Source organism: Podarcis erhardii, assembly GCF_964252035.2.
Source record: "Podarcis erhardii genome assembly, chromosome: 2".
In the NCBI taxonomy this organism is placed as follows: Eukaryota; Metazoa; Chordata; class Lepidosauria; order Squamata; family Lacertidae; genus Podarcis; species Podarcis erhardii.
Genome location: NC_138498.1, coordinates 96,366,966 through 96,385,670, shown reverse-complemented (window position 1 = coordinate 96,385,670; position 18,705 = coordinate 96,366,966).

The window sequence follows — 18,705 nt, the reverse complement described above, 5'->3', positions numbered from 1 at the left end:
TACTGTGGAAGGATGTGTGGATCCAGAATTGGCCTCCACAGTCACTTACAGACTCATTGTTAAGACCATGTTCATGGAAGACAATTTTACTTGGCTACGAGTGATCGCCAAAGAAGAAGAGAGACTGCTCTTTGTTAGTTATACTACATGACATGTATGACTAACCCTGCAGGCAGAAAAGAAAACAGATAGAACAGGTATATGTCAGTAATAAGGTTGTTGGCAGATATCTTGCAGTGCCTGATGGTGGCAAAACCATGGTAAAAGTGAAACACACATGCAACAAAGCTTTTATATTTTGGTATAGTCAATACAATTATGTACATTGGTGGCTAGCATCTTCCTAAATAAATCATTTCTCATTAGTTTCCAGGGATGCCAACTTGAATATAATATTGTGGGGGCCCAGGTTGGCCCCGCCCCACAGAATTGATCACATGACACAAACACCATTTGAATGGGAATGCCCATCAACTTTGTGGGGGCCTGGCCCCCTCAAATATTTTATTGTGGGGACTGAAACTCCCACAGCCCCTAACAGTTGGCTCCCATGCAAGTTTCCATTTTTGACTGAAAGATGTGAACAAGGCCACAATATACAAAACTGCTTAATCCTATATACTGTACATCAATTCCATTGCTTCGGTGATGTTTTGGATTTTCTCTATGCAACTTGCTGCAGGGCAACATTGTCTTTTGGAATTGCTACCAGTTTATTCTTATTCCACTGTTAATCTTGTTTTGGTGGGGGGGGGGTTGGAGTGGGGGGGCTGCCATAATTTTCATTTCATTTTCAGTTCGTTTATGAAATGCTGCTTTTCACTTGCACAAAGCAGCGTCCATACAATAAATAGCAACACCACGATTGCAACATAAATAATATAAAATAATTAACGAATCGGCCACAAAACAATTACAGATCATCACTAAAACAACCACCTTCTATAAAACACTATTAACAAAACACTATTAAAAGTAGGCTAAGCAGCACAAGACGAGCCATATTATAAAATTCACAAAGCATTACAGCACTCATATTCCACAAAACAGTATTAGCACCATTAACAAACCAGCAGCCAAAAACAAACTCAGCCCTGTTAAGTTCGCATTTGAATTCTCTGCCCATCCCCTACCTCCTCCTTCTCTCATTGCCTACAGACAAGGAGCCAAGAGAGTACACCCACTGGAGTAAGGCAGAAGATGTATTTTACTACCAACCATCTAATCTTTCTAATAACTTTTCCTATCAGGTAGACAGAAAAGATCAGTTAAAAAAAAAAATCAGCCCAGGCGAACAGTACATCATTAGCTCACTGTGATAGCCTTTGTGTCTGACAAGATGCTTGTAATAAGTGAATGCTTATCAGTGATCAACTGGATGAAGGAAAGTGGTGATGAGCCCAATGAATGGAGGGCAGCTTCTTTAGCAGTAGGAAAAGGGATTTCAATCCTTTCCCCCATTGGGGCCATTATGTAGATAAGTCACACAGAATGCTCATCATTTCGTGGGCCTCGTTTCCTGGCTGGGGCTCATATTGCTGCTTTCTGCTCTGACATATTGCTGTCGTGTGATAAAGCTGCCAACTGGATCTTATATTATCTCCCCGTTCTACACCGTCTTCTCATCGGGATTTAGATTTCAGGACCGTTATTTTTTCCTAACCAACGTGTGTGTGTGTGTGTGTTTCTAAATTGAGTGCCTATTTTCTCCTTGCATCCATGCATTTGGCTCTTTTCTTAAGCCTTTTCTCGATTTGAAAATGGATGTATTTTGTGTTCTCTGCTGCTTTGTTCCAAAATTTTTGTAGTTGCCCTTTTTAAAAGAAAATGACAAAAGTATTTAAACGAGCATTAGAAATATTGCTTAATATGGATCCCATAGAGGTTATAGAAATGCTACATAAAAATAAAATACAAGGTCAAAGAATATTTCTGTGTGGTGCTAAAGAGCTCCATTATTTTTTTCTTTCAGGAAAAAGAAGGACATTAATTGTTCATTCTGTTCTTGGATACACACAAGAAGAAAAGGAAGGAAGGAAGGAAGGAAGGAAGGAAGGAAGGAAGGAAGGAAGGAAGGAAGAAAGGGTTAAAACTGTAGGAAAGCAGATTTAGGTCATATTATAAATATAGCTTGGCAATGAAACAAGTGTCTTCCTAGTATTATGGAATGCTCTTCCTTTGAGATTTTAAGTATAAGGCTGGACAAGCATTTGTCGAAATGCTCATTGCATCAGAATTGTTGTTGCTTTGTTGTCATTGTTATCATACTATTACCACCCACCCTTCACCTTGAGGTCCCAGAGTGGATTAAAAATGCAATGCTAAAAGCAGTTAAAACAGATTAAAATCAAGAAAACAGCATAGGTCCAAATATACAGAGAAGCTGCTGCAGAGAATGCCCCTTCCTGTGTAAACACGTCGTCCCTTCCAGTTTTGTGTTTCTGTTATTCCATTTTCTAATCAGGAAGTCTTGCCCACCTGTGGAAAAGCCATGTATCAATTCTCACTCTCATTCCTGGTTTATTTACTTCCGAAATGGGACTTTCCAGACAAATGAGCTACAACCAAGGTTTATCCAAACCTCAAGGTTGGTGTCAGATGACATGCTAAGCCAATCCATGGATTAGCACACTCAGGTAGTATGTGCCAGGACAACGGAGGACGAGTTCAGAAGCTGCCATCTCCTCTTCTGTGAACCTATGCACTTATATGCAAACTGAGCCATTGCAGCAAATATAACTAACATTTATCCTTTCTCTTTAATGCTAGAGCAGTGCACAATAATTTGTTGAATTCTTGGTGGAATTGTTTGATTTATTGCACAGGGAACTCACCATGCCCCACTTTTTTACACCGTGTAAAAACAAACAAACCCACAAAAAAAGAACAAAACAGACTTGGGCATTCCTAATGTGACTGAATATTACAGAGCATCTTTATTAACAGCTTCGTAGCCTCTTTCAATATTTGACTACTGCCTCATTCCTCTGTCATAACTTCACAGCTGTGGTTTCCCTTTGAAGCCCAGGGTTCACGAAGCATCAAATGGCACTGTTATCACTGATGACTGCTGTACTTCCTAAAGCCATATACAGTACAGTGCTCATCGTGTGAGTAGCCTGAGGGGCCTCAGTTTTTACATATTTTGGATCAGCAGCTGTTTTGCTGAACAGTGACACTCTTTTACACACAGCTATGTTTAGCTAAAGCCATATGGAGGAAGCACACAATGGAACTTGGATAACAAAGATTTATTGTGTGCCGATGAGACTTCAGATATGGGAATTTATTCTAATTTTTAATGTGACTTAGCTTTACGGGAGTAAGCATTTGCCACAGTGGTCTCTTTCATTCCCGCAACGTTATTTAACACGAATGGTACTTCAGATAGTGTAAAAACTATTTGTCAGGGACGTGGTAATTCATGTTCCACAGTCTGATGCTAAAAGGTAAACAAAGCTGTTCCGATTTGCAGGCATTTCTTCATGGCAGCTTCTTGCAGTATCACTTTAGCCTTAAGCAGAAATGGAGGCATGGGAAATGAATGGGAGAAGTTTTTTAAAGGAGGAGGTATCTTGGCACTGCCTCCCTAACAGCCAAACCCAGAAGGCCTTAGCCTGATAAAAGGCCATACGAGAGAACTGAGTGGAAAAGTTTCCATTTTGCAGCTGGAATTTGTGTGCGTTAGGATGGGCATGTGTCCAACTTTGCAGAGGACAGTCCTGTATTTGAAAGTCTCCTCTCTTTGAACCAGTCCAGTTCTGGTTTAAAGATAATGCACTAGGAAGGGAGAGCGGCGGTCTTGAAACTGACTGTCAACAGTGCCCCTTATTAGCACACGGTCAGCAAAGTGGTCTGGGATCACAGTAATGATCAATGTTCCTTCCACAGACATGAAAAGCCTGTCATCAAAAGCCTCAGACTTTCTGCCTTCTTTCCACAAGGGATACACAAAGATTTCAAAATGTAGGTGGAAGATATTGAGAGAGGACCATCACTCCAGCACTGAACACATTTTTCAAGCGGTGGAAAGCACCTCGTGATTTAGGATGGAGAAACAGGAACTGGGGAAGCTGCTTAACACTGAATCAGACCACTGGTCTGTCGACATGCAGAGGGCCGGGAGGCCAACTGGCAAGCCCCAGCTGTGCCATCTCTATCCATCGGCCCATGCTCTGACGTAAATCAGCGACCCAGACTTCAAAAGCCAGGGCACACTATTAGCAGAGTGTTCGGTGCACACAGAATAGGCGTGAGGCTTGTGAAGTCATTCTACAGCTACAGATTTATTAAACATAAATCACAACAAAGAAACATGTCATCTCTCCCTCATGTCGCCTCAGAGAGAACAGCAAAAGCAAAAGCTGTACACAAACGGAAGTTCCCGGCATACTGTGCTGGAGTGTAAACAGACATGTGACACGTAACAATCGCATGTGTCAGGGGCTCAGGAGCAGAGGCACAGGGGAGAGAGGAAATGGAGAGCGAAGGGGAAGAATCTGAGGGCAGCGTAGGGGAGTATGACAGGGGCACGAGAGATTCCATGAGCTTCTCCAGCGAATCAGAAGATTCCCAGAGGGGGGCGCCGAGGGCCAGGGCAAGGGGGGTCCCAGGGGGGATGCACCAGAAGCAAGGGGCCAGCGGGGACTCCCAAAGCAGCAGCGGGAGATCAGGACCAGCTCCCCCACCAGAGCGTAGTGGGGGGAAGAGTCCCATGTATCAGGGCCAGCGTCTCCTCCAGCAGGGAGAGAAGATGAGTCAGGGCTGACCACGCCTCTATCGGAGAGTGAGGGAATGGAGGGGAAGTCAGGTCCAGCTAGCCTCCCCGAAGGGGGAAGCAGTGACAGGAGCAGTGTAACGGTCAGGAGAAAGGTTGCTGGCTGGGCGCGCGCGCCAAGTTCGAATGTACAGGCACGCGGGACAGCAGAAAACCCGGATTGGGAACCAGGTCCTAAAGCCCGCCGGAGGCAGGGGGAAGACTCAGGGGACTCAGCGTCAGAAGAGTCTAGAAAGGGCAAGACCCCAGCGGACAGGCGGACCCAGAGGAGGAAAGAGCAAAGGAAGAGGTGGAGCAAGGCTAGAGTCTTAAACTGGTGTCTGTGGGGAGGAGATTCAGACGGAGCTTCAGCGGTCTAGAGTTTGAGACGTAGAGCTGCGCGCCGTGGCTTTGAAATCGAAACTGAACTTCAATAAAGACTTTTGTATATAACAACGAACTGGCGTTGGTCCTTTGTGAGCTGGGACCTCGGGCAGCTCTGACAGCATGCCTGTTCCTTAAGGAGGAATGGAAATGTCAACATGGTCCATCTAGCTCAGTATTGTCTAAACTGACTGGCAGTGTCTCTCCAGGGTTTCAAGCCGAGGGCATTCCCTGGCCTACCTGGAGATGCTGCAGATTAAACAGGAGACCTTTTGCATGCAAACCATGTGCTCTACCACTGAATCAAGGGGAAATCCTGATGGAAAAGAAGTCAGTGTGTGCATACACCGTAGAGCCCTTAATATTTGGGGCCCCAGGGAATCACTTGCACTGCATCTATCATGGAGCTGGCAACATCATGGAGCTGGCATGATATTTTGTAACATGAAGGCTGGCAACATCAGCTCTGCCACGTGGAAATCCCTTGCAAATGACTGCAGTGTCTGGAGGCAGGCAGTCAAGTCGTGTATCCATAGCAGTGACCAGAGGAGAAATGGCTGCTGGGAGGATTGCAGAGAGAAGAAACACCATGGTGCGTCTGCAGCAGCACAACAACTGGATGCCTTCATCTGCCCCAGCTGCAACAAAACATCTCTCTCCCATTTTGGTCTGCACAGATACAGGAGGCACTGCAACTGTCCAACAGTTTGACCGCACCCTCAAAGGCGCATTCCTCCATTGTCTCCCGAGACACACGGATGCCAACCACATATGGAGCTATTTCCTTCCTTAACAAGAAGATGTGAGGATTAATTACCTAATACATATTAAAGCTCTTCAAAGTGGGGAGAGCCTGTATGGAAGTGAAGATTGATAAGCTGGCTTCCTACCTCAATAGCCCTCTTTGGGGTATTTAAATAGGCCAACTTCTCTTGCCTCATCCACAAGAGACAAGGGAACTGCTGAATGAACTCCCAGGCAGAGAAGAGCGGTGGGTGTAACATAACTCTGACAATTTCTCCAGTCTTTGGCATTTTGTCCTTTTATATATATCATCTCCATGACTACGGCGGTAACATTTAAAATAATTCCAATGTAAATCTGACAGCACCTCCTTTGATGCGCTGAGCTTCACGTAATTAAGTAAGAAAAGGCTGTTGATTGAGAAGGTTAGAGCTGCCTTGCGAAGGATTACAGTACATTTCGTGATTAACAATCAGAACATTCACGTTCCAATCCCCCCTCCATCTAATTTAGCAGACTGGGGATCAGTTGAGAATAAGAGAGACTTGCCGTCTGAAAGCTGTAAGGTGGGTGGGAGGGGGGGGGAAAGTAATTTTCACCATTTCCCACATTCAAGATGTTTATCGCAAGCCTGTATCATTCACGCCAATCCTTGACTCTCAAGATTAAGTTAGAATTCAGACTGCTTCTATTCAGAGAGCCACCAAAAAGGAAATATCTGATTTGTTGGTCACGGCTTCCCATCATTTCCCGTATCTCCTGGGCAGACTGTAATTAGAAAAGAAAATGGCACAAAATCAGTTCACTCTCATGACAAAAGATCTATCTGTGTATCTGTTAATGACCCAAAACTGAGTAATTCTCTTTGCAATCTTGAAATTATAGGTTGTTTGTGGACACAAAGGCTGGGCTGTGTTTCCTGACAACCAAACACATCGTTGCAAGATGCACGGGTTAAATCAAGCTGTGCAGAAAAGCAGACAGTGCAACAACTCATTTGCATAATGACAGGGCCAGAGGTTTAATGAAACACAGCTCAAAGTTTGAATTAATGTATCTTTTTGCCTTCATATATGGAAAATTTTTTGTTGTAACTAGTTATAGTTAACTCTGCTACAGAAGTTAATGCATGTGTGTAATGCATATAAAAATGTATCTATTTGCCAGTTCTCTGTCCCACTCCAGGAGAAGTGACTGGCCCAGGGGGGTGGAACTCCAACATTAGTTTCTTGGCGGGAGGGGGGGAGCAGGGAGGTCGATGCTGCAAGGCTGCACCATCTCGAGTGTTGGATTCCCTCCCCCATTTCACCTGTTCCAATCTCTTCACTGCCTTGGCTCTCCCCCTCTCCGTAAGCATAAGTGACTCCACGGATAGGATGGTGGAATTGCAGCTCCACCTCATCAGGAGAGCCATTTCCACACTTTATAGTGACCATGAAAAGAAACTAGCAGAGGACTATTCTTCTGAACCTGGGACTACCAGGGGAGCAGAGAGATAGTATGACAATACTTAGCCATTTTTCTTTTCATGATATAAATTCATTGCAAACAAAACATGGTCCCTGCAGCTGACACCAAATATAATCGTTTTATTGGTTAGCCAAAGGCCATTGCCGGCCATGCAACACTAAATTAAAAAGCGGAACACAGCTTAATATATGACTAAAACAAACTGATTGCACAATCCATTGCAATATTCAATATATATCCTTATTTTTTTTAACAATGATAATAATAAAACGAAAGCACTCTTTACAAATGTCTAAAACGGGATTTATAATTTAAAGCAACCCTTTGAGTTGACAGCACCCTGCTATTTGACATTCTTCATCCAACTTCATTGTTTTGAATTGCTCTGGGTGTCATTCCTATGGGGTTTGTCACATACTTTTTCAATAGTCTCCTATTGAATATTGGACTCTTTCCATGGGGTCATTAACTCTGGTCACTCATGCTTTGCTTTTCCGTGCAGAAAGCCCTGCATGTCTGTTCCTCTGTATCTGTGCAGGCCACTTTCAGACTGACACAGATCACATGTTGGCCAAGAGGCATGGCTGGTTCAGGCATCTACCAAACAGCTGGGAGTCGCCTCATACATTCAGAAGCCCTTCGTGCATTTGCTACACACAATTACCAAACAACTGAAGAGGGCTAAAAGCTGATACCTTTCATGGCTAACTGGAAACTTTGGACAAGACATAGGAAACTTGTGGCCTTCTTGATGTTGCTGGACTGCAGTTCCCACCCTCCCTGACCATTGGCCATGCTGGTTGGGGCTGATGGGAGATGTAGTCCAACAACATCTGTTTCCCCACCCCAACTCTATGTTCACAAGCACCATGCCACTGAATATTTGGTGATGATGGACAACAGTGGGAAATGCTTCAAGTCCTTCTAATAATAATAATAATAACAACAACAACAATAATAAATTGGTGATCACTCGTAGCCACCAGTTTTAACTGTGAGTCCGGAAGTGACTGTGGAGGCCAATTCTGGATTCTTACATCATTCCACAGTGGGGACATAGGTTTCTGGGCAGGAGTTGATCATGGTGAGGGTTTACCAAGCATGCCTTCCTCTTAGCACATTTCTCCTTTTTAATAATAATAATAATAATAATAATAATAATAATAATAATAATAGTCCCTCATCCATCTTGCTGGGCTTCCCCAGCCATTCTGGGTGGCTTCCATCACATATAAAACATAATAAAATATCAAACATTAAAAACTTCCCGATACAGGGCTGCCGTCTTCTAAAAGTTGTGTAGTTCTTTATCTCCTTGACATCTCATTGGAGGGCATTCCACAGGCAGGGCATCACCACTGAGAAGGCCCTCTGCCTGGTTCCTTGTAACTTCTTGCAGTGAGGGAACCGACCAGAAGGCCATTGGAGCTGGACCTCAGTGTCTGGGCTAAGAGATGGGGGTGGAGACGCTCCTTGAGGTATACTGGACCGAGGCCTTTAAGGGCATCTGAGTGGCTGTTGTGGGATGCTGGATGAGGCGGGCCTTTGTTCTGATGCAGCAAGGCTCTCCTCATGTTTTAGTTGGTTACGTAGTGTATGAAGTGGCTTGAAGAGACAGAGAAAAGGCAAATATTGAATAATTGGGTGGCTAGACACCCTTCCCTACTGTCAGGGAACTGCCATCGGAGCCTAAGGAGGAGAGAGGGCTCCAGAGGGATGCCGGAGCGGGTCCCAGTAGGGAGAGAGGCAGCCCATCCGCTGGGGAAGGAAATCATCATAGCACCAGTGGAGAAGGGGGGCAGATGGGGGAATCGGAGAAAAGGCTCCTGGACTCCTCACCGGAGACCAGCGGGGAGAGCACGGGTCCTCCGCTGCCCCCACCCTCCCTGCGCAGAAGACTTCCGCGCAGGGAGAGTAGGAGGCGACTGGGCGTCAAAGAACTTCTTTGCTGGAAGAAGTTCAAGAAATGCCCACTGACGGATTCTGCCAGCGACTGAGACAGCCACGAGTGCAAGGCTGTCCAGAGGGAAAGGGTTCAACCAGGCAACCTAGCCAGGAGTGGCGGCAACTTACGCACGAGCAACCCCCTTAGAACCATTACACCTACCCTTGCAGGAGATAAACATCTTACTCAGACTCATACAGTGAATGATATAGAGAGTTTTGTTTTTAATGAGAACAACTTAACTTTTTCCTTTTTTTTGCCTCTAGCAATGATTGCCTTCTGATACTGTGAGGCTTTCCTGGAAGGACCAATTTCATCGCCTAGTAATTGCTGAGGGCTTTAGGAAAGAGACTTCTCATTTTGCTCTCCATATGATAACATTTGCCACAGAACTGCAATAGAAGGCAATTTCTTAAGGGACTTGGGGTTCACTGTGGAATAGAGATAGTACTGAAGTGTGGGAGGGGGAGGGGATTAAAATTAAGATGGAAACAATGAAATGGCCACTGGAAAACTGCAAGCTCAGCCCATCTACTACACCACAGTTGCTCCAATTTAGCTAATATCAACAGGGTGATTACTTTTTTTCCAAAATCACTTGAACAGTGGCTCTTTGATCAACCCTTATATTCTAATGACAATAGACCAATAGTGTCATCTAGGGCACCTGAGAATTTGAACTGCTACACAGAACCCCTTATGGTCAAATATCCTATGTTTGTTCATTTACAGTCTAGTTCCCCAATTTAATAACCCCTCCCTCCTTTCTTTTTACTAGTCTGAACTGGCTAGTCCTTTTGTAATGGAAGCTGAGAACCATTAGGAAGGTGAAACCAGTCCTGGGTCCTGAAATCCTATGGTGCCTTATAGGGGCTACAGGAGGCAACTGAAGACACCCTTTCCTCCCACAAAGCTCCAATGTTAGGTCCCAAAGGGAGGCATGTTGGGAGAAGTTTGGGGGCATTCTGGAGGCAGACCAGATGTGGAAGAGGGATGTGGGGGGAGCGCACCACCCCTGGCAGCGCAATCCTAGTGGGGTGCCATTGTGGCTGCCCCTGCCCCCACTAGTTTCCACACCTCCGTGGCAGTGTGTCACGCCGCCAGGACGCACGTCAGCTCCGCCCCCACCTGCTCTCTGCCCCCCGGTGCCAGAGCATGAAGCTCCACCACTGACACTACCATCCTGGTCTTACATTTGCTCCTCGGATGGCTTTAAAAGAGGGTCAGACAAATTCTTGGAGGCTAAGGCCATCAATGGCACTTAACCATGATGGCTGTGTTCTACCTTTATGACCAGAGCCTTCCTATCTACAAAAGGGCACAGCTGACACACCACTTGACGCTGTTAAAAAGTGCTCCTGGCCACTTCTGCCATCTGGATATCTAAGAGCATGGTTAGAATTTATTTAGTGAAAGGCATCCTCTGAAATAGCCTCATTGAAGCCTATGGAACCACCTTGTATAACTGGTTGCCAAGCTTGAAGAGTTTTTTCTACATCTAGACTCCTCACCTTATCAGCTCAGGAGCCTGTGAAGATGAACCAGTTAAAAAAAAAAACTTAAGGACTTTTGAAAACTTGTTTTAAAGCATAAATAAATCAGCACAGATAGTGTTGAGTATCTGCACTGTTTTTAATGTGCTACGGAACTTAACACTTTATGTTGCAAAGAATAGAAAAACCTTTCCCCTAGTATGCCAGAATGATTGCACATTTAACTGAAAAATCAGCTTGTGTATTCCGTTATGTTTTACTGTTTGTGATGACTCTGAGATCTCTCTTTTAAAGGAAAAAAGGGGGGAAAGAATAGAGAAAATGTTGCCAGAATAGATTTTGGTAGGTGTAGGTATCAATCCCCAAAACACACTAGTGCTTTTTCCAAGGCAGCTCCTGCAATAATAATAAAATACTTCTATAGCTTGCTGTTCAGGCTGTACAAATTAACAGAAATATTCAAACATTAAATTATTTGTACTGTACGGAAAGAGGTTCTGCTGGAAGAAGATACTCTGATACCCTCTGGGGTAGAATCTCAATGATCAAGATGTCAGTGCTACCAAAGATGTTATTTCTATTTCAGATGATACCAATATTAAAAGGAGCGGCGATCTTTAAAGAATGGCAAAGGATGATCTCAAGATATGTCTGGCAGGGCAAAAAGCCGAGAATCAAATATAAATTATTAACAGATGCAAAAGAAAGAGGAGGCTTTGTCCTGCCAGATTTGAAGTTATATTATGAAGCATCATGTCTTTGCTGGTTAAAAGAATGGATTAAACTTAAAAATACAAAGCTCCTGGATTTGGAAGGATTTGATAACAGATTTGGATGGCACGCACACCTTTGGAAAGAAAAGAAAAAGGGTTATAAATCATTTGAAAATCATATCTTCCGGAGATCGTTATTGGAAGTTTGGGACAGATACAAAAATATATTAGAAATGGGGGTCCCACATTGGTTATCCCCATTAGAGGTTATAGGTGTCAAAAAAATTAATATGAGAAGTGACTGGATTACCTATGGAGATTTGGTGGTGAAGGAAGGGGGGAAGTGGAGATTAAAACCATACGAACAAGTAAAAGAACATGTTTATGATTGGTTGCACTACTATCAAATAAGTGAAATGTTTAAAAAGGATGTGAAAGAAAAAGGGTACAAAGAAAAAGACTCAAAATTTCAAACAGAAATTGTCAATAATGATTGTAAGATAATTTCCAAAATGTATAAAATTCTGTTGGAATGGCATACAATGGATGAGGAAGTAAAAGTGGTCATGATTCAATGGGCCAAAGATTTAGGTTATAACATAGAAATGGATGATTGGCAAAGAATATGGAATGAAAACCTGAAGTTTACAGCATGTGTCACATTGAAAGAAAATGTTATGAAGATGGTATATAGGTGGTATATGACACCAGTAAAATTAGCAAAAATGTACAAAACTTGTAACAAATGTTGGAGATGTAAGGAGAAAGAAGGTACATTCATGCATATGTGGTGGGATTGTAAGAAAGTAAGGGGGTTCTGGGAGATGATATATAATGAACTAAAGAAAATGCTAAAATATAGCTTTGTTAAGAAACCAGAAACCTTTCTGCTGGGAATAACAAGAATGGACATAAATAGGAGAGACTGTAAACTTTTTCAGTATGCAATCACCGCAGCAAGAACACTGTTGGCCCAAAAATGGAAACAAGAAGAAGTACCGACTTTGGAAGAATGGAGGACAAAATTAACAGACTATGCAGAACTGGATAAATTAACTGGGAAAATCAGATTCCAAAAGGATCACAGGTTTTTTGAGGACTGGGGAAAATTTACGGAGTATTTGAAAACTGTATGTGAGGACTGTACAACGCTAGTGTGCTTTAAAGAAGCTTTGTGAAAATACAAGGAATATTGTTAGAAAGCAAATAAGGACAGAAATATAGTATTTAATGGCAATATTAAAATTAAGGAATGTGAAGATAGGATTTGAACTACGAATGATTGTCAGAGAAGTTGAGGGAGGTCCAATAAGCTAAAATATGGGATGTGTAAATGGATATGACTGGAGTTTTTCATGGAAAAAATTTTAATAAAAAAAATTATATATATATAAAAAGGAAGAAGATACTCTGATACATATCCCTTCTCCAGCTATGCTATATTGACAGGGTGGTGTATGCAGTTTAAAAGAATTATTGCATTGTGGAAGATAAAAACTTGAGGTAGGCAGTTTAAATCGCACCCTGCAATTAACTTATCTTGAGATGATGTTTGAGGATTTATATCAACAGAAAGCTGCAGCTACAGAAGCTGAAACTTTATGACATCGTATTAGTGTATAGCGAATCTAAAGAGCAAAATACATGTGACTTAACAACCCGGCGGAAATTGCACTGGTAAAAAAGAAGTTTAAGTCAAACCCTTGTTTCCCCTCTGCCAGGTTTGGGTTGGCAGTAGCCTGGCTCCCGAATGGAGTTTGGAATAGGGGCAACTTCCACAGGCATAATTTACCACAATGTCACTTACACTGGCTTCCTATAGTTTGGATTTCTCTGCTAGACAAAGGCCAAGTTGAAATGCCCCCCCCCAACCTATTTCACAACTCCATTTGAGCAGGCCGCAAAGTTGAGAGAATCATTTCAGTAAAAAAGGGATGAAGGTTGTGAAAAACTTGTCGCCCTCCAGTAACGGCGCTCATGGGAGTTCGCGTAGCTGGTGGCTACGATTTCTCTCCTCGCCTTCCCTGCCAGGACTCCCTAGAGTGAAGCAAAAAGCATTACTTGCATTCTGGTTCATTATGATAATAGACTTCTGTTGTCTGGGCTAATGGACGGCAAAAGTGAATCTGTATGTGGGTATGGGTGTGAACCCAATGACAGTACTGGGAAATCAACTACCCTCTCAAAGCCCCAAAATTTTGAGCTAAAATTATTTATTTTCCTTCTGTATTCTGAATGGCAGTACTTCCCTTTCCAGGACACTGCCTGGCACATTTTTAAAAAATATTTTGGGAGATCTCTCTCTCTCTCTCTCTCTCTCTCTCTCTCTCTCTCTCTCTCTCTCTCGTTTGTGATACGACTTGTTAGCCAGCTGCTTAAAGAAAAGAAGTCAATAATTCACGCGTCCTATGAAGGCATCACCCTGAAAAAACTCTTTATATCTCGGCCTGTATCTATATGGATGCATCTAAGCAAGCTCTGTTCTCATGTTTGGTATCAGATATATCCCCAATTTGTCCAATACATAATGTCACTGAGTTCTCTCCTTTCATTGTGGACTTGACCCCTGCCCCTCCAATGCTATACTGCTCAGCACTCAGGATGGTAGTAGCACTGGAGAGAGGCAAAACTTCACTTCAAGAAAATATTTCAACTAGGCCCTGAGCTGGGGACTAAGACACAAACTGCACTATGAGTTTGAAAAAGCAGGGCAAAGATGAGCACAACCCAGACTACTGACACACAGAGATAGAGCAGTGTGCTTTTTTATATGCAGAGCTGAATGAAGAAATCACTCCATAGCATGGAACCGTACCAAGGAGTCTGTCAGCTTTCCTGCGCAGACCAAAATCAAGACACCCATTGTAGACTGACAGAAGTCTTGACTGCAGACACACACAGACGTGAGATAGATAGATAGAGAGAGAGACTATGATAAAATCTTCCCAGTGAAATAGAACCTGCATGCAAACGGCTCCACAAAGATTAATATAGCAAGTCCTTGTGAAGTGTTTTGCATTCTCTTATTTTAAAAGGTAAACATTGCTGGTGGGGCTGGGTGGGGGAGGGAAGAAAATGGTATACAGGCTGTTTAAAATTCCTTCCAAGCACAATGGGAGGTTGGGGCATGCGGTAAAGAGAAAAGAACAGTGATGTGCATGATGGACTTGCAAAGGCAGCGTCTTAGGCAGGAGCTATGAAGATGTACAGCAGTGTGCCAGAGACACATTGAACTGCAAATTATCTGAAAGCCTCTCACACATTCTCATCTGATACCTCCTTATTCTCTAGGTACACGCAAGTGATGGTAACAGATGCACACTATTATATGAATACAAAGGGAAAGCAAATGAGACAAACATTTCAGGATTACAAAGCAACGCCTGGAGTCTCATTTGTCTAACAGTCTGAATGGTAGACCTGGGGTACTGAAATGTACTCTGAGATGTCTAAGCAATAAACTTTGTGATTTAATGAGCTATGCAAGCAGCAGATGAACCCAGTGACAAGCAGCCTCTATAACCAGTGTCTTTGCTTCCACCACGTCCCCTTCTTCCTCAGTTGTGTTCTCTGCACCAAAGTTTGGGATATGGGCTCCTTGGGTCCAGGACGTTCCCTCTTATACACTGGGGTTGATGGAAGTCATAGTCCAAAACATGTGGATGGCACCAGATCGGAGTAAATGGCTATAGAACAGCCCTGCAGGATCAAGCTAATGACTCTTGTGGGTGCAGGTTATTTCTTTCTGGGGATCGGATGTAGAGTACTAGAACTGCTGCCTGAAAATGCAGGAAAATACTGAATTATAAAACTATACCAAAACACATGCATACATACTCTATACACCTCCAAACCCAGCCCCTGTCAATTGTTGCTGCTTGAGGAAGTGGGGAGAACATCAAAAGAGCTCTCCTAGGTCAGGCCAAGGCCCATCTAGTCAATCATATTGTTCTCACAAGCAGCCAACCAGGTGCATTTGGGAAGTCTGGAAGCGCATAGTAACATGTTAAAACAAGCCACAAAATGTGCACACTTCCTATTTGTCCTATGTGGCACCTGAGGGTGGTGAAACAACAGCAGGTTAAACAGTTTAAAACATTAAGTGTCTACAATAAACCATCGTCCAAGTCTTCAAAGCACCCTGAACTGTTTTGCTTTTCGTTTTGCTGTGCCGTTTGCAAACTCTAATAGGTTTGCAACACTTACTTTGCTTGTGTTAATTGACTTAACACATAGGTGCCAGCTCTCAGGGGACCAGGTCCCTTTGGCTCCCTCCATAAAATATTGGGGGGGGGGCAATCAGTTGCAGAGCAGGCCGATCATGGAGCCAATCGTGGCACAGTGCAGCTTCAGTGGCTGGTGGCTACTCCTCTTCCTGTTGCTGCAGAGGGGAAGGAGGGGAAAGCAGCCCCTGGCCAGTGGTGGTGATGGGAGGAGGACGAGGAGGAGGAGGAGGCTGAGCACCAGAGGAGGAGCCACCAGCCATTGAAGCCGTGCTAACTCCGTGTTAAGTGCCGCCCCCGGCTCCTCCTGGCATCCCTGCATCATGCGCATATCATACACAAGTCATCGGGCCCCCATTCTTCTGCTCAAGTTGGTGCTTCTGGCTTAACAGATGTCAGTTATGTTTATGTTAATTTACTTGCAGAGGAACTTTGATTTAGTAGCTGTTTTCCCATACTGTTATGGGAGCCATACTGTTTTCCCATACTGTTATGGAAACTCCTTCTATGGGTCTCGTATATTAGAGGGAGATTGTAAGATTCTTTTCCTATAGATACAATTTATGGTGCAAAATAATATCCTAAATAATACTGAAAGCTACTTCCCTACATACTTGTTCTCTCCCTTCTGCTGAATTAAACGGAAACAGAGTTTTGTGTGAGTGAACTGGCACTTTTATCTTTCTATGCCGATACGCTGGGTGCAAGGAGTCATTCTTCTCAGGGCAAAAGTGCAGCTTCCTTTTACTATAATATCTCACATTATTGGGGAATCTGCCACTCAAATCATTGTCCAACTCAAAATAGTTAAGCTGATATGTTCTTATTGCGCCTGCTAGGGCTTTGCTGGCAAAGGGTGTCAGCTTTCAGGAACAATAGAATTCTTCAAGCTAGAAAAGGGAGTATTCATCAAAAGAAGATGTACAGTTTCAGATAAGAAAAGATGCTGGTCCAAAAGAATCAACCCAGGTGAATTCTGACATGCAAGAGTTCACCCACATCAACTTATTTCTGTCCACATTTGCATTCCCCTGTTGTCTAAGGAGGTTACTGAGGAAAAGGGATTTCACCACTTTGCACGTGTAGCTTTGGGGCTGCTGGGTAGTATGTCACCACACATTTAAAGCACACTTAATGCACATGGCTTCCCTCAAAGCATCCTGGGAACTGTAGTCTGTTAAGGGTACAAGGAACTGCAGCTCTGTGAGGCTTAACCTACATTTCCCAGAATTCTTCAAGGGAAAGCCATGTACTTTAAAGGTATGATGTGGATGTCACCAGAAACAAGTTGACAGCTAGACGTGAGAGGCCACTTCTATGTTCCCACTCTTTCCATAAGGCCTGGTGCTTTTCATTCAATGGATTTTTTCTTTTTTTAAAAAAAATATGTTTTGATATTACACAATCACCCCTGGATAATTAGCCTTTTGCTAAAGAGAGAACTGCTCCACCTGGTCTGTCATAGCAAATAGTCTCGTTCTACAACAGACTAGAAGCTCAGCACAAAGACACCTTTGTTTTCAGTTAATCCAGGGTGGGAGACAGCGAATGTTTGTGTGCTGTGAATTTCTTACATGGAAAAGTGATTCTTTCATCCTCAGATATTGATATCAGCTTGATGAACCCTGACAACAGCATCTTAGGGCCAAACTGCACCCTATTTCAAGGGTTCCATGGTTGGAACTTCCAATATAATGTCTGCCTATGAGCCCTAAATTAGCAGTTTTGGGGAACGACTTTTAAAGTCAGGGAATTGTCACAGGGCTATGTCCCTTTCTCCCACAGTGGCTCAGTCCAATTCTCCCCACCACTTCCTTTTTTGGGAAGGTAATTAATTATATTGGACTTTCCAGCCACAGAACTCCAACGGCTTCCACTCTTTATTGCTTTGCCATTTCTGCCAATTGCATGTGTTTAAAATTCTATGAGTTTCCCTAAGCTGTCTCCTTTCACGTTGTCTTTGTCTGCTTCTATTTCACACACAGTCCCTAAAATATTCCAGTTTCACTATCCTTTATCTGCCAGTGTTTTATCTTTCAGTCATGGTCTTCTATTTAATATCTGCCATTGCTGTTTTGATTTAATACCGCACCACATGTATGGCTTCGTTTACCATTATCTGCACTCTTTCTAAAGAAAACAATTTACTGTCAAACTCCAACCCAGTATGTCACATGTTCTTCGAGATTCCAAGCCTCTGAGTCATTCTACTCTGCCTGATTTCTACTGGCATTTTTTTTATACATAATTTTTCGGGGGTAGGTCATTAACACTGCTGCTGCTCTTGTCACTAATCTATTCAAGTGTAAATTTTACATATGGCACTTCCTTCAGCTAGATGTAAATCTCCCCCCAAAACAAGTTGAAGGTCACTTTTACAATCTGTCCCAGATGGAGAAGTAGTGAAAATTAACGCCAACCTAAATCATGCATACTTTCAATGAGTAACACTGAAGACGGCACAAGGCTCTTTGTTGTTAACACTGAAGAATGTTGCATTTCCATATTGCTATGAGTGTAGGGCCTACATTGTGACCAGCCAGAGGCAAAGTTCACTGGGATATATTTGCAAGGAACACTGTGGTAAAATTACAGAGGAACACAAGAAGAGCCCTGCTACATCAGGCCAAAGATCTGTCTAGTCCAGCATCCTGTTCTCACAGTGGCCAACAAGATGTCAACAAGCAGGACCTGAGAGCAACACTCCACTTTCCAGTGGTGCTCTACAGGAAGTGATTGAAATACATACTGGCTCTGACAGATGGTTCAAATTCAGTCCAATTTCTTCCCAACACTTGTAGCAGAATCCAAGGCATCATCATCAAAGACACCACTGACTAATGTGTCATGGCTTCTTGCATCAATTTTAATTTACTTCATCTTTCAATGTAGCGAGAACAATGACCTGCAGCCTTAATCTGGTTCACTCAGGGATCATCAGAAAGGCTTGGTTCATTCTCAGTTTGTCAGTTGCATC